Below are 22,778 nucleotides of genomic sequence, written 5' to 3'. Positions count from 1 at the left end.
TCCTGCCACTCCCTCCGTCCAGTGGCAGTCACTCCCTGCCTTGCACTTTTTTCTTCTATACCTTGATCACATTGAATGCTAATTCCTTTTTGGTACAGTTTTCTTCCGGTGGACCAAGAGGTTCTTGGGGTTGTGGGATTGGGCTTTGATCTTCTGGGGTGGGGATATACACAGTACCTAATGCATTACCACAATAAATAACTATTTACTGAGCAGCTAGAGGGCTGAACCGATGCCTGAAGGAGGCTGTTGGATTCTGAAGGCTAGGCACAAGTGGGCTGCGTAGAAGGTAGAAAAGGGCATTCCTGCTGGGGGACTATCATGGATGTGGGCCCATTGGTAGGAAATTGAAGCACAACTGTTCTCTTAGGCTGTAGCCACAGACAGGCATTTTCACTACCACTTAGAACCTAACTGTGGGCCATAAATAGAATTTGAATTCTGGTGTTGCATATAAATGTGTTTCCTTGTGCTTGCTAATATGGCACCTCCAAGTAGAGGTACTGGGTTTCACACTTAATAACCTTAGACTTAGAGTTAAAGATAGGCTGTTCCCTCCCTGTAAAATTAAGCAACACACTCACAAAGCCTAGTTGATTCTTCAAGACTTCTACAGTTCCTGACTGATGTTAGATGTGGTAGCAAAACATGCAGGCTGTCAACTATAGCAGTGCAGAAGAGTGACCACAGCCGGACAGACCTGTCCTGACCCTGCTTCTTTCAAGCTGTATCATCCTGAGCCCATCACCTTCTGGTCCTTGGTTTCCTAATTTTTTTTTTTTTTTTTTGATGGTGATGAATATTACCTGCTTTGTGAAGATTAAGTTAAAATACATGTGACATGTGAGTGCTGGGCTTAATCCTGAGTAAAGCATTCACCAAGTGACAGCCAATCACAGATTAATAGTTACATAGCATTTCACGCAAATGGGAAAATTCCTAGTTGTGTTTCCCAAAGGAAGAATTAACAAGCGATTGCTAAACACAAATGGTCATCCAGAAAACACACAGATCGGACACTTCCTTCCCAGTTAGGACCATCTCTCGAGTGAAATGTACAGTACTGGTTACTTTGAGAATCGTGCACATGAGATGATCTGGTAGCAGTCAAGTTTGGCCTGGATACTCAGAAACCCAGGGATGAAACCCAGGGATGTTTGGAACTAAGGCGATCGCCAATGCAAGTCACTTAGCAAAAAACTCACTTTTCTCTTTCATTCTCCATAATCAAGAGCATGCTGTACAGCTGCTCCTAAAGAAGGAGAAGAAAATCATGTGCTGCTTTTAATTTTTAAGTAAGCGAACTAGTGGCATGTGTCTAAATGAGAGTAGCATTGAAGGATCTTTCTCTTTCCCCCCTACTTTCAAAGTGGTGGTGAGTCTCAACTGGGGGGACTCCAGTGGTGGGCAGATCATTCATGCGCATCCAGAGAGCCCTCGTTATCGGATTTCAAGTTGTTTTCCTCCCAGTGCCGTTGCACACTGCTCCCTCCCTGTGCCTGCAGGGCCTTAGCCTGGCCTCACTCCTGAGAAGCTGTTTGAGACCCCCCACTCTGGCTTTCATGCACCTTTCTCACAGTAGCACAGTTATTGATTGGCATGTGTCAGTCACTGTCCCAGGACTGAGTTCTTAGGCGAGCAAGCGTTTTCTTACTCATTTCTGTATCTGCAGTGTTTAAAGAGAGACTCACTCTTACAAGATATTTTGTAAAGTTTTGCTGAATGAATAATGATAATCACTACATATTTCTTCTGTGTATTGTTCCTGAGTTAGCCATAACTCTTGTTTGGGTAGGAAACTATATCATACATACTTTATGGTACCTTCTGGCTCCAGCACATTGATAATAGCCAATATCCAATGGCTCCGTAGTCTTGCTATGACTATCTGTTATCCTGGAAACACTCTCTAGGCTCGATTGAGCAAGTATTAAATTTTTGTTGATATTTATTCCCATACATTCTATTAAAGTGTTTATAGATGATCACCAGAATTTCTATTGAATTTAAATATTTTTTGTGTGAAAAATTAATACAAGTGCTTTTTATATGATAGAGTTCTCGCGTGAACCGCCAGTGTTCTGTTCTTTGTGGCCATTAACGGAACTGTAAATGTGTGTGTGTCGAGTCTGTGAACTGAGCAGTTCAGTTGAATAGACGTGTGATATACTTGGCTTTTTGTTTTTCTGCTCTGTAGCTATTTACTGTGATGTCTTGAAGTTAATTTCAGAGTTTATTCCAGGATAGGGAGTTGGAATAATTCAGGAATGCACATACCTTATTATTAGATTCTTGCTTAAACTAATTAAAAAAAACCCTAGTTCTGGGACTAGAACTCCCTTGATGAAATTGTTGAAATGTGAAATTTGAATTTAAGACTTCCTTGAAGACTTGAATACATTTTACTTACTGTTATTTGTTTTTGTTTTTTTTTAGTTTTAATTTTGAACGCTCTACCATTGGTATCTGAGCCAAAGCGGTAATGCTACCTGAAGGACATTTCTGCAGCCCGTAACTCAGCAGTTACACGGTAAGAATGTGGGCCTCTTACCCTTAAAGCCATTTAATTTCTGTAACATTATAGTTTAGAATTTTAATTTGGAATATATACAATATTCTAATATTTTAAAATGTTAAATATTAATGTACTTTAATGTAAAAATTAACAGCAGATAATATTTTGGAGCTTTAGATCCTCATCAGCAGTTCAATTTGAAAGAGAAAAATATAACTTGGTATATCAATTTCATATTAATTTTGGGGGGGAACAAATATGGCTCTATAGTTTGTGACTAAACTGGGGTCTCGTCTTCCTCCCTACATATTTGCCCCTTTAGTTTTTATTCCCTGGGGTTTAATCAGTTCTTTATTATCTGAATCTTGAGTGAATGGATATGAGATGTCTAGATAATCAAACCGAAACCTGGTTGGATTTTACTACAACTTTAACGAAAGTGGTGTTGATTCCAACAGTGGCTAAAATGAGGTTTTAAATTATTTAGAGATTTAAATGATCTATGTTCCTCTATCTTCAAGGGATAATTCAAGAGTAATGAGACATGGCCAACCAGTAAGACGAGTTATTCCTTTGAGCTTTGTTTTCCTTGTACAGAAAGTCTATAATTTGTTTTATAGAGTTGTAAAAAGTAAATGAGATGATCTATGTGAAACCATGTATTTTTCCTTGAAGGGTTGAGGAAGAATAACAAAACGTCTACTGATTTTTGAGGTGGGATTTAGAGAGGACACACTACTTTTAATGTCCTTAAATTTTTTTTGTGTGTTTATTTTTAAGAGTGATAGAGACAGACTGTGAATAGGGAAGGGGCAGAGAGAGAGGGAGACACAGAATTCCAAACAGACTCCAGGCTCTGTGCTGTCAGCACAGAGGCCAACATGGGGCTCAAACCCACAAACCATGAGAACATGACCAGAGCTGAAGTTGGACGTTTCACGGACTGAGCCACCCAGGCGCCCCATTTAAAACAAAAACGTGTTGTTGTTTTTTTAACATCGCTCTTAGTATTTTTCAGAGGAAATGATGCTGAAAGACTTGATATCCAGTTTTGTCTCACTTTGACTATATAAATTAATGAAATGATATGCCCAATCAGAAAATTGAATTCGATTTCCATACACTGCCTTCACAAGTAATTTTTCAGGAATAGGTCTGTGTTTTTTGACTGCATTGAAGCTAAGCTAGAAATCAGTTTCAGATTATCTGGGAAATCTCCAAGTATTTTGAAATTAAATATAACATTCTAAAAACACCATGGGTCAAAGAGGAAGCCACCAAGGGAATTAGGAAGTATTTTGAATTGGGGCGCCTTGGATCAGTCAGTGAAGCATCTGACTTCATCTCAGGTCATGATCTCATCTCATAGTTGGTGAGTTCGAGCCCTGCTCTGGGCTCTGTGCTGACAGTGGACTCTGTACTGTTAGTAGACCCCACTTTGGATCTTTTGTTCCCCCTCTCTCTGCCCCCTCCCCACTGGTTCTCTCTCTCTATCGCAACATAAACTAAAAAAAGAAAGAAAATATTTTGTATAAGTACCGTGCGCTAACCGATTGCGCCACTGGAGCATAGAAAGAAAATATTTTGAATTGAATGAAAATGAAAATACAACATATCCAAATTTATGGGATGCACCTAAAGCAGTACTTCTAGGGGAAATTAAGAGTGCTAAAGGCTTCTATTAGGAAACTAAAGGTTTGAAACAAAAATCTAAACCTTCACCTGATGAAATTAGAAGGCAAAGAACAAATTAAACACAGAACAAGCAGAGAAGAAGATACTAAAGATAAAAGCAGAATTCACTGAAACAGAAAAACACTGTAGGAAAAACATCAATGACACCAAAAGCTGTTTTTTTTTAATGAGATCAATAAAATTGATAAACCTGTAGTTGTACTAATCAGGAAAAAAGAGAAGGCAGAAATTTCTAATATCAGAAAAGAGAGATCATCAATATAGATTCTACAAAAGGTAGTTAAAGAGAATATTATGAGCTACTTAATATATTTGATTACTTAGATAAGTGGACAGATTTCATCAAAGACACAAGGTACTTAACCTTACTTAAGAAGAAATAATCTGCATAGCTCTTTATACAAGAAATTGAATTTGTAGTTAAAAACCCTCCCCAAAAGGAAAGCTCTAAGCCCAAATGGACTCACTGGTGAATTCTACCAACCTATTAAGAGAGAAATCATACCAATTACATACAAAATCTTTAGAAAATAGAAGGAATAGAACACTGACTTATTTTATGAGGCCATTATTACTCGGATATAAAAACAAAGATATTTCTCAACAGAATATCAGCATGCTGAATGAAGTGTATATAAACAGGATGATACATCGTGCCAAAGACTGATTTGTTCCAGAAATGCAGGACTGATTCTTCATTTGAAAGTCCGTCCTATAGTTCACAGTATCCAGAAACTAAGCAGAATTTTTAGAGCCTGTATGCTCATCTTAATAGAAAGAAAGATCCTTTGATGTTATTTATCACTTATTCATGATAACAACTCAGAAAAGTAGGAATAGAAGGGAGCTTTTTTCAGTTAATACAAGGTGTCTGTGAAAGACCCACGGCTAAGAATTAGGATCATTGATGAAAGACTTAATGTTTTTGCCTAATTTTAGGAGTAAGTGAGAATGGTCACTCACCTTTCTTACTCAGAATTGTCATAGTCAGTGCAGTAAAGCAAATATATGTGTGTGTGTATACATAAACTTATATACATATATATTTATATATGTTAAAATATATGAATATATATGAAAATATACATATGAAAAATTAAGATCCCATGGCAAGGGACCTGAGAAATGAGCTTCTAGCCTTCTAGCCTCTGATACAGGGGAGGGGACAGAGGGGGTGGGAAGAATGTTGAATATCAGTAGACAGTATTTACTACATTTTGGTTGCTGTGATTATGATCTAAAACTCATAAGAGCAAGGCCACATTTTTATGACTTGTGGTTTTAAGTTACTGTTTAGAGTTGAAAGTCAACCTAATCTGTTGAGAGACGTAGTTCAGCATTTGCTTCTTTCTCTTAATCTGACCAGAAAGCCTTGTGTAGTACTTAAAAGGTACGCCTTGGTTTCAACTTCATTACATAACTTATTTTTTAATTGAAAGAAAAAGACTCCCTGAAACAGTGCTAAGATGCCCTCTTAAATTTTAAGAGGGCATACAGAATTACTTGTGAAATCTATTCTGACTGTCAGATATCTTTGGATGAGTTAAAATTATTCTGTATGCTTGTTGTCTATATCTTAGAATTCATTGACATGTTTAGTATAATAATATCCACCACATTTTATGCCTGTTGATTTCTGCTAAGTAGTGTCCATGTATGTACCTTGATGATGTGTGGCAGTTAAGAACTTAGGAAACCCTGAGTCCTGGTCCCAGTTGCCTGGGACACTTGTGTGACAAGACACTGTGTCTCTGGATAGCGTTACTAAGTCTCTTGCAATCAAATAGTTTCTCCACCTTAGTGGAATGCTTATAAATGTAAACAAACATATAATTTAATAGCTGTGTGTGTTTCCATTTTAAATACAGTTGACCCTTGAACGGTGTGACAATTAGGGGGCGCTGACTTCCACACAGTCAAATCCACACACAACTTTGGACTTCCCCAAAACTTACCTACTCATAGCCTGGACTGGAAGCCTTCCCAATGATATAAATAGTTGATTAACACATATTTTGTGTATTACATGTATATAAATATTTACTGTATTCTTGTAATAAAGTAAGTTAGAGAAAAGAAAACGTTACTGAGAAAACCATAAGGAAGAGAAAATACGTTTACAGTAGTACACTATATTAATTGAGAAGAATCCACTTATAGGTGGACTGTGCAATTCAAACCCATGTGTTTAAGGGTCTGCTGTACATGTTATCAGCCATATCAGTTGATGCCAGATACTTGGTATGGCAGAGTGGTAGAGTAGAGGGAATGTAAGTTTAGGAGTTAACAGAAAAATCTTGGGTTCAAATGCTAAAAAACATAGAGGCTTTACGTTTTTGAGCAAAATCCACTTAAATCCTTGATCCTCATTTCCCTCATCTGTAAAAGGAGGATAATCTTGACGAGTTGCTGAATATATTAAAAATAATACTCAGAGCTTCTCGCAGACAGTGGGTGCTCAAATGGTGATGCTCAGGGAGGATCTTGCTCACAGAAACGTTATAAGACTTTGGTATCTGACTGAGCTGGTTTTGAATTGGATTGGAAGAATCAATATTTTTTTTAAAAAATGTCTATACTGCACAAAGTGATCTACAGATTCAGTGCAATCCCTGTCAGAATTCCAGTGGTATTTGTCACAGAAATAGAACCTAATTTTAAAGTTTGCATGGAACCACGAAAGATCCTGGATAGCCAAAGCAGTCTTGAGAAAGAACAACAAAGCTGGAGACCTTGTGCTCCCTGCTTTCAAACTATATTGCAAAGCAGTAGTAATTGGAACTTCATGGCATTGGTATAAAAGCAGATACATAGATCAATGGAAAAGGATAGAGAGCCCACAAATAAACCCACACATGCATGGTCAGTGTTTGACGGAGTAACCGTGATTATCCAATGGGACAGTCTCTTCAGTAAATAGTTCTGGGAAAATTGGACAGCTACATGCAAAATCATGAAACTGGACCACTATCTCTACAACATACATAAAACTTAACTCAGAAAGGACTAAAGACTTGAATGTAAGACCTAAATCCATAGAAGTTCTAACAAGGAAGTATAGGTGGTCTTGGCGATGAGTTTTTGGATCGGAGTTCCAAATGCAAGGGCAACAAAAGCAAAAAGAAACAAGCGGGACTACATTAAACTAAAAAGCTTCTGCACAGCAAAGGAGATCGTCAAGACAATGAAAAGGCAGATGACTGAATGGGAGAAAATATTTGCAGGTCCTATGGTAAGGGGTTCATATTCAAAGTGTATTTAAAACTTCTACAACTCAATAGTAAGAAAAATCTCATTCAGAAAAGGACAGAAGATCTGAATAGATAGGTTTTCAAAGGAGACATCTGGTTGGGCAGCAGGTATGTAAAAAGATGCTCAAGATCACTGATCAACAGGGGAATGTGAACCAAAACCATAATGAGCTATCCCCACACACCTATTGGAATGGCTGCTATCAAAAAGACAAGTAATATGTGTCGGTGAGAATATAGAAAAGAAGGAACTCGTGTGCACAGCTGGTGGGAATGTAAGTTGGGGCAGCCACTGTGGAAAACAGTATGCAGGTTCCTCAAAAAGTTCCCATATGATTCAGCAGTAGAAAGACAGATACTGCATGATTTCATTTATATGTGGAATTTAAAAAAAAAACCCAGGGGCATATGGGTGGCTCAGTTGGTTGAGTGTTGACTTTAGGTCAGATCATGATCTCCCGATTCATAAGTTCAAGCCCCATGTCAGGTTCTGTACTGACAGCTCAGGGCCTGGAGCCGCTTCAGATTCTGTGCCTCCCTCTCTCTGGCCTTCCCCTGTTCATGCTGCTCACTCTCTCAAAAATAAACAAACATTAAAAAAATTAAGAACAAACAAACAAGACCAACCAGGGTTACAGGCACAGAGAAAAGAGGTAGAAGGTCAAGGGTGGGGGAAAATGGATGAAGGGTTCAGAAGGTACAGACTTTCAAATATAAAATAACTAAGTGCTGGGAATGTAATGTACAGCATGGTGACTATAGTTAATAATATTGTATTGCGTATTTGAACGTTGTTCAAACAGAGTAGATCTTAAAAGTCTCCATTACAAGAAAAAACTGTTGGAACTATATATGATGACGGATGTAGCCTTATTGTGATGATCGGTTTATAGTATAGACAAAATTTCAAATCACTGTCTTGTACACCTGAAACTGATGCAGTTGACCCTTAAACGACAACAGTGTTAGGGGTACCAACCCCCACACAGTAAAACATCTGCATCTATAACTTTGGACTGTCCAGAAACTTTACTGATAGCCTGCTATTGATTGGAAACTTTACTGATAACATAAATCTTATTGATTAACATGTACTTTGAATGTTGTATGTATTAGATACTGTATTCTTACAATGAAGTGAGAAAAAAGTCAGTGTTCCTAGGAAAATCATAAGGAGAGAAAATACTTTAACAGCACCATACTGTATTTATAAAAAAACACACACACAAAACCAAGCCATGTATATGTGGACCTGCGTGGTTCAGACCTGTGTTGTCCAAGGGTCAACTATATAATGTGATGCCTCAATTAAAAAATAAAAAAAGACTGGCATCTGCCAGAATCTTTTCTTCTTTTCTCCTCCTCCTCCTCCTCCTTCTTCCTCCTTCATCCTCCTCCTTCTTCCTCCTCCTTTCTTATACCTACTAGTCTTGTCACTTTGGATAAGTTACTTTTCGAGCCTTCATCTCTTTTTCTTTTATTGGGCATAGTACCAGCCTGTAAAGTTGGTAGTAGGACATAAATGACATAATGCATACAATTGCTCATGTATGCAGATGTTTCCCATTTGTGATCTTTAAGTGATTCACTACTATCAGCTTATGATTCGGTTTCTTTGGTTGATTTTTTTTTTTTTATAAAGTTACCTAGACACCCTGCCCGCTCCTTTTGATGGCGCTCATGATTTCCTTCTGGAATATGATCCCAAGAATGGAGCTGGTTGGATGCCAGATTTGATGGTTGGAGACTGAGTCCGTAGGCTCTGCAGGTTTGAGAAGTTTTGTTCTCTCGTATTTCTCTTCATGCTCTCTTGGCCCAAACAATTGGGAACAGTTACCTAAAACAGTCATTTCATTGTTCGTAACTTTCTTTCAGGAGCAGTTTCCAGTTGCCAAAAATAGTGCCATCAGGATGCTTTTTATTTCTAAAAACACAGAAACTCACGTTTAGTAGCATGTATGCTAGGGAATGGTTGGTAGACTCTACACTTTATTGCTGTTGCAATTTTATCTCACTTTATTATGTTCATTCATGTGAACTTCCCAACATGTGGCTATTTTGACCAGCAAAAGTGGTAATTTCATATGGTTCCAACTTGCCGTTTCAGGGTATGGTGACAATATTTGCTTCACACACCTGGCAAATTACCCAATTTTGTAGCTGCAATTTAAATCCTGTAAGAACTTAAGTTTGAATTCATTTCGATTCTGTAAATTTGGCAAATGTCATTCTCACAGGTGGCAGAAGAGGAAGGTAGAGAAAAAATATGTGATACTTGTTTCTTAACCAAAAAAAGGAGATGCTGACTCATTTTTGAGGAGACTTTTAACTTATGGTTAAGTGGATAATTAGGAGCCAAAACTGGGGCGCGTGGGTGGCTCAGTCAGTTAAGTATCCCACTCTTGATTTGGGTTCAGGTCATGATCTCAGGGTCTCAGCCCCGAGTTGGCCTCTGTGCTGGGCATGGAACCTGCTTAAGATTCTCTCTCCCTCTCTCTCTGCCTCTCCCCCACTAGTGTACACACACACACACACACACACACACACATACACACACACACACACACGCATGCCTGTGCATGCTCTCTCTCACTCTCACTCAAAAACAAACACCTAGAGCTTTTTGAAAATTAAACTTTGAGGTCACAGGTGACACCAGGTAAATTCTGAGTACCAAAAATGCTTCCTGAGTTTTTTAAAAAAATATTTATTTTTGGGGCGCCTGGGTGGCTCAGTCGGTTAAGCCTCCGATTTCGGCTCAGGTCAGATCTCACATTCGTGGGTTCGAGCTCCGCGTCGGGCTCTGTGCTGACAGCTAGCTCAGAGCCTGGAGCCTGCTTCCAGTTCTGTGTCTCCCCTCTCTGCTCCTCCCCCTCTCATGCTCTGTCTCTCTCTCTATCAAAAATAAATAAAACATTAAAAAAAAAAAGAGCAGTAGATGTGAAAAGTGCATAAGAAAAAAAATATATTTATTTTTGGGAGAGCGTAAGTGGAGGAGGGGTGGAGAGAGGGGGACAGAGGGTCTGAAGCGGACTCTGCACTCACAGGCTTGACAGTGGCGGGCCAGATACAGGGCTCGAACTCACAGACCGTGACATCATGATCTGAGCCAAAGTTGGATGCTCAACCAACTGAGCCACCCATGTGCCTGCCCCCTTCTTGAATTTTTAAAAATTCCTTGACATCAGCACTTTTCAGAAAGTCGTGTCTTCATCAAGTGTTAATTAAAATGCTATTGATGATTTTAGCTTCTGAGTGTTTATGGACGTATTTTATATTATTAAAACAGTGCTAATGTAGCTTAATTTAACATTGTGTTTATAAAACGTGTGTAGGTCCCGTGTTTATTTTACCTTGACTAAGGAGCTGGTGATTTTGGTTTGTTGCAAAGAGCACTAATGTAACAGATACTCCATGTGGATTGTAAGGAACAATCCTGTGGTCAACAGCTTATGAGTGTGTCACGGTCATCGCGGTGCAGTGCTGACAAATGACTTCTTCCTCTTGCTGTCCAACTGAAGTAAAAAGGGAGGAAGTTAAATTTATTTAACTTGTCACATAAACATTTGTTTAATAGGAATGATAATCTAGGGGCGCCTGTGTGGCTCAGTTGGTCAAGCATCTGACCCTTGATCTCAGGGCTCGGGATGATCTCCTGGCCCGTGAGGTCGCCTCACATCGGGCTCCGTGCTGAGCGTGGAGCCTGCTTGGGATTCTGTCTCCTCCTTTGCTTGCCCCTCACCCCCTCTGAAAATAAACTACTAAACTTAAAAAAAAATAGGAATAATACGTAGTGTTTGCTTTATGGTTTTCTGCACATTTTCAGGTGTGCTTTCTCAGCACAGCCCCTTCAGGCCCGGGGGCACATCCTGTGGCTGCTGTGAGTTAAGTAAGGACTTGGTGGAGTGGGATTTCAGTGACTCCCACAGGCCTCTCGGCTCTTGAAGACCTGGGGCTTCTGCCTGTGTGGCTTGGCTGTGCTGGTGAGGCCCCCGGAGGAGGGCCACCGGGGTTCCTGCTGGCATATTCCCTGATGAGGCCGATGAGGCAAATTCCCTCCGGTGAAGGAATTCTGTAGAGGAAATCTCCTGAGGGAACGGAGTTCCTTTCTGTTTATTATGCCATTAACTGGCCCTTTGTAGATACCCTTGGAGCGCTGGGCTGTCCACCTGCTAAATTTAACCCTTATGTCTGTCACCTCTGCTGTGATATTTAGTCCTATGTCTGTGGCGAACAGTAGCATTATCTCTACTAGAATCTGAGTGGTAAAGAAACATCCAGTGATCTCCCAGTTAGTTTTCTGTCCATATCTCTCAGTCAACTCCACGGATCCATTTTGTAAACAGTTTTTTTGAGGCATCACTGACATACAGGAAACTCTGCATATTTACAGTGCACAATCTGATAAATTCTGACATGTGCACACACCCATAAAACCATCACCACCACCGAGAAAGTGACTGTACCATAACCCACACGCCTTTCCTCGTCCCCTTTGTCGTCCCTCCCTCCTGTCTGTCCCCAGCCTCCAGGCCACTACCAATCTGTCACTGAAGATTAGCTTGCATTTCCTAGAGCGTTATCATAGGGCGAACACGCCTTGGTGTGTCTCTTGTGCAAAAACTCCCTCACTGCAGCATTGCTTCACTTCCGACCGTAGACATGTGGGTTTCCACACGTCGGGCAGCCAGCTGGTGTCCGGTTTAACTCAATTCTGATGTTTATCTCCCTGGAGGCAGCATCACATCCCACAGATTAAGGGTTCTGTTGTACAAGGCTGCCCTCTTCCATGCCCCCCAACTTGCCCAATTTCAGTTTCAAGCCCAGAATGTTCCTTGTGCTTCCAACTGACTGGTTATAAGTTGGGGGTTCCCATGCCCCCCTTCTTGGGTTTTATTAATCAGCTTGGGTGGCTTACAGAAGTCAGAACACCAGCTTGCTTAGTAGATCACTAGTTTATTACGAAAGATATTAAAAGATATCATTGAACAGCCACAGGTCTGGCTGAAGAACATAGGACCTTCTGTCCCTGTGGAGTTTGGGGTACTGTCCAGTGTACAAATACATTCTGGCCCACTGACCCGGAAGCTCTCTGAACCCTGTCCTTTTGGTTTTTTATGGAGGCTTGATTGCATCAGCATGATTGATTAAATCATTGTCCTGTGGTGATTGAACTCAAGCCTCTCCATTTTCCCCAAAGTTAGGGTGGGTGGGACTGAAAGTTCTAACCCTCTAATCGCAGGGTCGGTTTCCCTGGCACCCAGCTCCTAACCCGACAAGAGATGTCTCTCTCCTAAAGTCCCTGAGTAACATACTCAGGTGCGGTTGAGAGGCATTTGTTATGAATATCAAAATTATAGCTGTTCTCATTAGGAAATTCTAAGGATTTTAGGAGCTCTGTACCAGACATGAGGATGAAAACCAAATATGTATTTATCATAAATCACAGTATCGTGGGCAGCTGGGTGGCTTAGTCAGTTCTTTTTGGCTCAGGTTACGATCCCAGAGTCATGGGATCGAGCCCCATCTTTCTCTGCCTCCCTCCCCCAAACAAATAGACTTTAAAAAATATTTTATTTATTTAAAAAAAGTTTTTTTAATGCTTATTCATTTTTGATAAACAGAGATAGGGTGTGAGCAGGGGTAGGGCAGAGAGAGGGAGACACAAAATTCAAAGCTCCAGGCTCTGAGCTGTCAGCACAGAGCCCGACATGGGGCTCAAACTCATGAACTATGAGATCATGACCTGAACTGAAGTTGGAGGGAGGCTTAACTGACTGAGCCACCTAGGTGCCCCTAGAAAAATGGTTTTTGAAAAAGATTCTCCCTTTGTCCTTCTCCCCCACTCATGTACTCTCTCTCTAAAATAAGAAAAAAAAATCACAATATCACAACCATGTAAAAGGAATCATACAGTATACACTCTTCTTTTTTTTTAAGTTTATTTCTGAGAGAGAGAGAGAGTGAGGGGGAGAGGGGCAGAGAGAGAGGGAGAAAGAGGATCCCAAGCAGGCTTCAAACTGTCAGCACACAGCCTGATGCGGGACCCAAACTCACGAACTGTGAGATTATGACCTGAGCCGAAATCAGGAGTTGGACACTTTCCCTACTTAGCCCCCCAGGCGCCCCGGTCTGGTGTTTATTCAGTAGAATTATCTTGAGATTCATCCTTGTGGTTACATGAATCAATCATTCATCCCATGTTATTGCTGATTAGTAGTTTATTCGCTTATTGGTGGATTTGGAGGTGGTTTCTATTTTTGGTTCATTTTGGCTACTACCAGTAGAGCTGTATGAACTTCCATGTACAGATCTGTATGTGGGCGTATGCTTTTATTTCTTTTGCATAAATACCTAGGAGGGTATGTTTAACTTTTTAAGAACAGGATAAACTGTTTTCAACAGTGATTGTGTTATTTTACGTTTTCTTCAGCAGGGTGTGAGCACATCAGTCTCTCTGCATTTCTACCCGCACTTGGTATGGTTGGGTTTTTCTTTAAATGTATTTAATTATTTGGAGAGAGATCATGTGAACGAGCATAAGCATGAGTGGGGGAGAGGCAGAGAGAGAACCCCAAAGAGGCTCACACCCTCAGTGAAGAGCCCAAAGCAGGGCTCGAACTCACCAACTGTGAGATCATGACCTGAGCTGGTATCAAGAGTCAGACGCATAACCAATTGAGCCCCCCAGGCGCTTTTTAAGGTTATTCGTTCCATAAGTGTGTGGTGGTAGCTCATTGTGGTTTTAATTTGCCCCTTCTTCATGATGTTGAGGTGCTGAGGGTCTTTCAGTGCTTATTTACCACAGTCTGTCCTCCCCTAAGGGTCTGTTCAAAACTTTTGCTCATCTGTTTAACTGAGTAGTTTGTTTTATTATTGAGTTTTGAGAGTTCTTTATATACTCTGCATATAAAACCTTTACTACATATGTGGTTTTACTTCTGTCCATGTTATTAGCAATTATTTTCCCCCTTTTATTCCAGAATGTAGCTTTTGGGAGTGATGTGGGGTTCATTTGTGTTCTTATTTTTGTCACTTACCTTAGGTTTCCCTCCAAGAAACGTGATCTCCTTGACATCCTCTTCACGTTTTTTTGTTTGTTTGTTTGTTTGTTTACCTTTTTGGCCCTTTTATGTCAACATATTCGGCCTGGATTCTCTTTCATGAGGGCCAGCCTCTCAGCTAGTTGTATACAAACTTAGTCCCTTGCAGGGTATAGCCTCACCTTCAGGGAAGAAATGATTTCTAATTATTACAGAATGTGTTTGTCCACTCTAAGATGGTCAGTGCATTGTTTCTTGCGTCTGGAGATCTGCCATTCTAGTGTTGATCAGTATTGAGTTGGCCTGGCCCGAAGTACCCCAGACGCCTTGTCAGAGCCAGAGTAGGGGCTCGGAAGCAAAGATTCTCCAGGAGATCCTGGAGACAGACCTACCAACACCCCCTAAATTTTTTATTAATGTTTGTTTATTTTTGGGAGAGAGAGAGAGACAGAGACAGAGACAAGGAGACAGAGCATGAGTAGGGGAGGGGCAGAGAGAGAAGGAGACAGAATCCGAAGCAGGCTCTGGGTTCTGTCCTAAAAGCTCAGAGCCCGGATACGGGGCTTGAACCCAAACAAATCACGAGATCGTGACCTGAGCTAGCCGGGCACTCCCACCAACGCCCCTAATTACTAAGTGTTGTTTATCTCTAACTTCATTGCCCTGTGCTTGCTGCGTGGTTATGAGTTTTCGAAATTCATTCCATTCTTTTTTGTTTGTTACTTAATCCGTGGTCTTTTTAAAACAACTTTTTCAGGTCTGTTGGAAAAGAATATATACTCCTGCATTGTTAGGTACAAAATTTTAAAGTACTGTCATTTAAAATTTGCTGATTGTATCGTTCAGGGCTTGTATGTTTTTGGTTTCCAAAAGAAGTATGTTGGGATCTTGTACAAAGAAGGATAATAGAAGTTCTTGGTATGAAATGTGCATTTGCCTTCATTATTTTATTGCTTTCACTTGAGTCTGTTGTCTCTTATAATAATGTTGCTGTACCTGCCTCCATTTTGCACCATTTGCCTGGTATTTTTGTACTCACTTCATGTTCAGCCTGGTTATTTCATTTTGGATGTGCTCTTGAATATTCAGCTTTTCTAAAAAATGGAGTTTGTGTGTTGCTTTGTTTTTAAGAGACTCATGTACATTTGACCTTCAACCCACCCAGATTTGATCTGGGCAGGTCCACTTCTCTGTGATTTTGATACAGTGTTGTACTGTAAATGTATTTTCTCTTCCTTATGATTTTCTTAATATTTTCTTTTCGCTAGCTTACTTTATTGTAAGAATATAGTTTATAATAACATAACATAGAAAATATGTGGCAAGTGACTATGTTATCGATAAGGCTTCTGGTCAACGATAGGGTATTACGTAGTTAAGTTATGGAGGAGTCCAAAGTAGCATGCAGATTTTTGACAACGTGGGGGACGATGTGGCCCCTACCCCTCATGTCGTTCAAGGGCCAGCAGTAGTAGGTATGGATACGTGTGCTGCCTGGCTTTGAATTCAGGCTTTGCCATTAGCCATCATGAGGTGTTGGTCAAGTTTACCTAACTCTTGGTGCTTCTGTTTCTTTGCTGTAAAGTGGAAGTACTAATAAGTAGTTTCTACCTCAGTTTGGAAGAATTAAATGAGTACACATAATGATGCTTGACACACTAGGTACGTCTTAGCCATTATATTAATAAATGAGCTCACCTGTGAACACATTGAAAATCTGCAAAAGGCCAAGTTCTTTCTTTTTATTTTATTAAGAACTTTATAAATCCAATTCCTGCCTGTTACTGAGTTTATTACAGTTTTTTCCTATAATAATTTGTATTGATATACCTAGTATTTTTTAGTTGTCTGCACTAAATTAAAATAATAATAATATATAAATAATACCTGAGTATATCCTTCTTTTAAGAACTTGGAACAATTAGAGATTAAAGTGCCCTTTGCCTCTCATGTCCATCCAACCCCCACAGAGGTAATCATTGTTATGAATTTGGGATGTTTTCTTCCTCACCTTTGGTAGGCTTATCGGTGTATACACACATAAAGGAAATATGTAGCCACCTTCGCACAGGTGGTATGCTGTTACTATGAACCTTGTTTTCTTCATTCATCACTGTATTTTGGAGATTGTTCCATATATATTTATTTACCTTGTTGCTTTGGACAGCCGCCTTTCCCTGTAGTAGTCATTTCGGGTTTTTCACTGAAATATTGATGCAGTGAACGTTATTGTGCATGAATCCTTGTGCACACGTGAGTGTGTTTCTCTCAGAAGACTAAGAGGCAGAAATGCTAGGTCAAGGATATAAGAATTCTTAGTTTTATTAGATATTAACCCTTTAGAAAGGCAATTTGCCAGTTTTCACACATCCATCAACTAACTCTCCTATTTACCTTTCTAATACTTGATAGACGTGCTTACAATTTTGCCAGTATGGTAAAGGAGAAATAGTATTTCTTGTGGTCCCACCATCCTGATTGCTAGGTTGACAGCACATCTTCTTATCTCCGGGTTAGTTGCTATTTGTATTTTTCTGATATGAATTGTCTAGGTTTTCCCTTTGTGGTTCTCCAGCCACACAAACTGATGGCATCTCCTCTCTGTCCTGTGTTTGGTTTATTATGTCCTTTAATTTGATTCTTTTGCTTTTTAACTTTTGGAAAGCACCTGTCATTTATAGTCCTCTTGTTGCATGTATTTTATTTTATTTATTTAAAAATTTTTTTTAAAGTTTATTTACTTGTCTTGAGAGAGAGAGAGCGAAAGAAAGAGAAGGCGAGAGAGATCCCTAGCAGGCTCCTCACTGTCAGTGCAGAGCTTGATGCGTGTCTTGAACCCATAAACTGCAAGATCATGACCTGAGCCCGAACCAAGAGTATGACGCTTAAGTGACAGAGCCACTCAAGGGCCCCTTGTTGCATATATTTTAAATCTAGATTTTTTTTTTTTGGTCATTTCTGGGAATTTGAAGCCTAAGGAGAAGCCTAGACTAGCCTAAGGAGAAGTCCTTACCTAGACTTGTTTTTCTTTGTTCAGTTTTCCCATTCAAATGATACAGCTTTTGAAATGATTTCCTATAAAGAGCTAATAACACACCACACACACACACACACACAAACACACACCCCTATTTCTTATAAGTTTCTCATTTTGATTGAGAGATTTATTTAGTATTGCTGGGGCCTAAAAAAGAACAGTAAGTTACCTCTAATCTCAAATCAAGGAATAGGAGATAGTCACTTTCTTGTCCCAAAGGTCGTGTTGGACTGGTTAAGCTTTCCATCCCATGCCCACACACAGCAGCATTTCCCTGATTGTGCTTAGAGGCTGTGTGTAATCATAGTCCCATGCACACAACTTTCTGGCAAGTGGGAGCTGAGTTACCTGGTGCCACACTGAATCCTGCTCAGTAGAGGTGTAGGTAGAGTGCTTCCCTGGCCTGGGGAGTAGGATAGAACTCAGATATCTGGGTTTCCAGAATAGTTAACCAAAAGCCAGTCACATGTACAAACTCATGGATATCAAAAATACAAAACAGAGTGAGAGTAGGAGACATAATGCTTATGCATCAGCAACAAAGCAGCATCAGGAGTTGAGGGACCAAACAAATCCCCCTATTTAGTAAAATATGAACATACCTTCTATAGATGGAACCTTGGAAATGTCGACCAGCTTCTTCCATTCACAGTTGGTGTTGACCACTCGGAGCAGATGGTCAGGTGCGTGGTTCAGTGTTGGGAAGGTAGCAGGAAGGTGAGGGAGTAGAGTGAAGCATCCTCTGAGAAGTCCAGGCTTACTTGGATTCCAAGGCAGAGAATTTTTGCTGCCTTGCTACCTTTATGTACTGATAAAGCACATAAATAAAGTAGCCTTGGCTTGTTGGCATATTTATACATGGCGTATAGGAGGAACGTGTGTGAACGGGAGTGTGGTGGGGAGAGCACTAGCAGAGTCAGACACTGAGCTTCTAATATCTCCTCGTCGTTGGCACATCTTCAAAGTGCGGGAGACTTGGGGTCTCTCTGTCTTGTTCTCTGATTGTAAAATGAAGAAGTTAGTCTAGAACTCCCAGGTTTCATTTATCTAAAAATAGTTTATTTTAATAAAGAGCTGGTTTTGTTGGACTGGTCAAAACAGGGAAGGAAAATAATTTCTGGCAAAAGCATCTTCAAGGTTCCTAGAGTAGTAACATGCATGAAGATAAATTTGTAGGTACAACAAAGAAAGAGAAGACAGGTGTAGGCTCAAATATAAAACATATTCTGTAGACCCAGATATACTGAGTATCTCGTTATATGGACACCAGGGCCATATAAAGGGACCTGGAAACAGAAGACTATATATTTTATTTTTATTATTTTTAAATGTTTACTTTCAAGAGAGAGAGAGAGTGAGCACACTCGAGAAAGAGCATGAGCAGGGGAGAGGCTGAGAGAGAGGGAGACACAGAATCCGAAGCAGGCTCCAGGCTCTGAACTGTCAGCACAGAGCCTGATGTGGGGCTCAAACTCATGAGCTGTGAGATCATGACCTGAGTCGAAGTCAGACACCCAACTGAGCCACCCAGGCACCCCAAGACATACATACTTTAAAAACATTACATATCTAATAGGAACTTAGTGATTTATTTAAATGAAAACAATCCAGACTAAAGAAGGACATAAAACAGAGCATAAGAATCGATTTAGATAAGTTTAGATAAATAGAAATAAATGGTGGAAGGTTCTGGAACAGGGATTTTTTTTTTTTTTTTTGAGCACTCGTCACCCTCCCCCACGATGACCAGGAAAGAAAAAAGAGGAGAGGGACCTAAGGATTGTTCTTAGTGATTGCTGTTAGCCAAGGTCCCCACTCTGCTTCTCTATATTCTCCCTTAGGATAAATTGCCTTTTGTCACTTATACTGGCTTTGAGGTTTCTTCCTGAAGCAGAGAAACTACAAGACAGGAGCCAATAGGGAAAGCCTTCGTGGGGGGAAATCTCAACCTAGATGTCTAATCACAGCCTTTTCAGATAGAACCAGTTACCAGCTTCTACCTGAAGTGTCTTTTGATGCCTTTTTGTAGCCCGCAGAAGGCAGATGGTGGCTCCGTATCTCCGAATGGCCTCCCCCAAATAGGCACTTGACAGACGTTTCAGGTATATTGTGTTCTTCTGTGGACCTAAATCTCCTGTTTTGCCCTGGATGCTTACTTAGTTACTGAGGCTGCTTAGCAGTTTTTAAAAACAATGGAATGCTTCCCACAGACCTTAAGTAAGACGGTCTTACTCTGTTCTTTGTCTGTGGCAGCTCCCGCATGCCAGGCATGGTGGTGCAGGCCTGTGATGTGGGGTCCCCCCCACCCCCTGCTGCTGAATCCTTCTAGTCGTGTTTCAATTTAATTTCCCAGGTATGAGAGCCACCTATAATGTAGTGCTGGTCACACTGCGTGTGTCATTTATATGCCTGTGTCTCTCACTAAACTGTTAATTTTTTGAGGAAAGGGATTTTGTCTTATTTTTGTCTGTTCTTTGTATTTCTACTGGCTCAAGAACAATAGAAATGCACTAAGCGTCTGGAGAGCAGATGACTCCAACAGGTGGTTTCTGAGAGCCAGCCCAACGTCTAAATGTAAGGGCAAAACAAAGCATATCAGAGCTGGAGGGAATGGAGGGAGCGACTCGGTTTTTCCTGAGAGGAAACTGAGGTCTCCCCGCCGATGGTGAAACCTGCACAGGGTCATGTTGTGTTGGTGGCAGAACTGGGCCCAGAAGCCAGGTCCCCCTCTTCCTAATCCAGTGCTGCTTCATTGTACCTTCCTGTGTCTCCTCATTTGGAAACACACAGACCACGTTCTAAATAACAAACTATTCCTGGATCCCAGGGGAAAGCTGTTGATGATACCTTAACTGTTTCCTCCTACCCTCGTCACCCCACCCCATCCTGGCTTGGAGCGACAGTTTAGCTAAAAGAGGAGGTGAGGTGGCGTGGCTCTAGAAGTCAGTGTCACTGGCTGGGAGTCGAGGAATCCGAGGCTCTTCCTTCAGCTGTGGCACATACCTCTGGTGGAGTGTCATAAGCAGGCAGCATGCTGTGAAACGAGGCCACACGGACCTGGCCCTTGCCCTTCAGACTAATCCGGGCCCGGTTCGAAGTATGGAGGGAAGTCCAAGCAAGGGCTTGGCAGCAGCGTGTCCATCACGCTGTAGGAGCATGGAGACAGGACTGCTTCTGCTCAGATCACTCCGGAGCACAGAACTCAGACGTCCAAGGGAGCGCGATTCAAAAGTCAGCCGTCGGCAGCAGGCACACATCGAGTTTGGGATGTGTGATAGCGTCTGCACAGTGTGATGGGGTTCCGCCCCACGCTGCACGGATTGCCCGGGACACAGCCATCTGAGCAAAGGTTGCCCGCACATCCAGAAGAGGAAAGACGGAATCATTAACACTGTCAAGTTCTGCAGGCTGTGCATGCGCTCAGAACTCAGGATTGTCTCTGTGGCCATGGAGTGGAGAAAGGGACCCACCACAAAGCCTATTCGTTCAGTTTTGTACCCTTAACTTTAAGTGTCAGTAATACAGTTTTAAAATGTCTCCTAAAGACTTAAAAAAAGCTGATCTGTTCATCTTGTCCATACCACGCTGACAGAGAGTTTCTCTTCCAGTTAGGAGAGACAAAGTTGGAAGTGAACATTGCTTCCATCAGTCAGAAGGCGAAGCCAGATGATCTTGCCCTGTTAAAGGAGTAACTTCCCTTGAATTATAAAGAGTAGCAAGCCCTCTGAGGAGAGCAGAACTCTTACACTAGTTCATGTTTTGTAGAGCGTGGGGAAGAACAGGGGACCGCCATTGAAATGGCTAAAATGAGCTCATGGAGGTTGAATGTATGTTAACACCTCCGTTCAGAATTATCAGGAGCCCAGATACGAAGGGATTCACACTCACAGGCTCCCTCCCTCAAGCCTCCACCAGGCGCTGATAAGAGAGACGAGGGGCCTGGGGGACTAGACAGGAACCGCTGGTGGTGCAGCCATGTGGAGATGATCTTACTGGAGGACTGGTAGTGGGTAAGGTCTGCTCTTCAGCTCCTCCTCTCCTCTGACACACACACTGGGAGGGTAGCAAAGCCCCCAGGACCCAGGGAAATACTAACAGCCAGATGAAGAAGTACATGGGATGAGGTCTCGAAGGGTCCCAAGCGCAAGAGCTTCTGTCCCCACAGAGTTGGGGTTTGCCACCCTCCTGGTACGTGGATGTGTACACCAGCCTCGAAGACCTCCACACCCCATACTTTGGGGATTTTTAATGAGGTTTCATCACATAAGCATGATTGATTATCACCTCCATTTCCAGGCCCTTTGCCTTTTCTGGAGAATAGGAGGATAAGGCATAGGGCTGAAAGTTCCAAGCTTCTAAGTGTGGTTTGGTCTTTCTGGTGACCAGTCCCCATCTAGGAGCCCACCGAGGGTCACCTCAGTAGAATGAAAGACAGTCCTATCGCCCAGTCACTTCCAAGGGATTCAGGAGCTTGGTGTCAGAAATCAGTCTCAAAGACCAAATATTACAAGAAAAGACGCTCCTAGTGCCCTTACCACTTAGGAAATTAACAGGCTTTTGGGAGCGCTGTGCCAGGAACCCAGGGCAGAGATCTCTCTGTGTGTATTTTCTTTCATTTCACAGAGAGAAAAAGAAAATATAGAGGATAGCACAGAACATCCAAGAATTATGGAATAATATCAGTAGTGTAATCTACCTGTAATTGGAAATCGAAGAGAAAAATAGAGAAAGTGTTATCCTGAGAAAATACTTGAAGGGCATCTGGGTGCTTCAGTCAGCTAAGTGTCTGACTCTTGTTTTTGACTCAGGTCATGATCCCATGGTTCATGGGGTTTATGGGATCCAGCCCCGTATTGGGCTCTGCTCTGATAGTGTGGAGCCTGTTTGGGACTCTTTCTTTTTCTCCTCTCTACATCTCCCCCTTCTCTGTCTCCCTCCCTCCCTGACTTCCTCTTTCTTTCTTTCTTTCTTTCTTTCTTTCTTTCTTTCTTTCTTTCTTTCTTTCTTTCTTTCTCTCTCTCTCTCTCTCTCTCTCAAAAATAAATAAACATTTTTTTAAAAAAAGAATAGCACTTTAAAAAAAGGAAATACTTGGACAGTTGCTGACAATTATCCAAAATTAATGGAAGCAAAAAAAAAAAAAAGTAAGGAAATACATACAAATCCAAGAATTGCAGAGAACCCCAAGCAGAGAACAAGAAATGGGATCCCCCCCACACAATTCTGTAAACACAAGA

General features: G+C 41.2%; 1 protein-coding gene across 5 annotated transcripts in view; it reads left to right on the top strand.

The window, feature by feature from the left end:
- WASF3 (WASP family member 3) overlaps positions 1–22,778 on the top strand; it is an 87,603-nt gene that overhangs the window by 6,392 nt on the left and 58,433 nt on the right. For 4 of the 5 annotated variants that reach the window (XM_029936927.1, XM_029936926.1, XM_029936925.1 and 1 more), the window contains exon 2: positions 2,437–2,530. The gene's annotated coding sequence lies outside the window, so the exon portion shown is untranslated. Of the gene's footprint in view, positions 1–2,436; positions 2,531–9,142; positions 9,230–22,778 lie in introns of those variants that run through there. The other variant, XM_029936924.1, reaches the window with a different exon arrangement.

Source organism: Suricata suricatta, chromosome 4 (assembly GCF_006229205.1).
Source record: "Suricata suricatta isolate VVHF042 chromosome 4, meerkat_22Aug2017_6uvM2_HiC, whole genome shotgun sequence".
Lineage (NCBI taxonomy): Eukaryota > Metazoa > Chordata > Mammalia > Carnivora > Herpestidae > Suricata > Suricata suricatta.
Note: the sequence above shows the minus strand (reverse complement) of the source record. Positions and strands in the feature narration are given on the sequence as shown.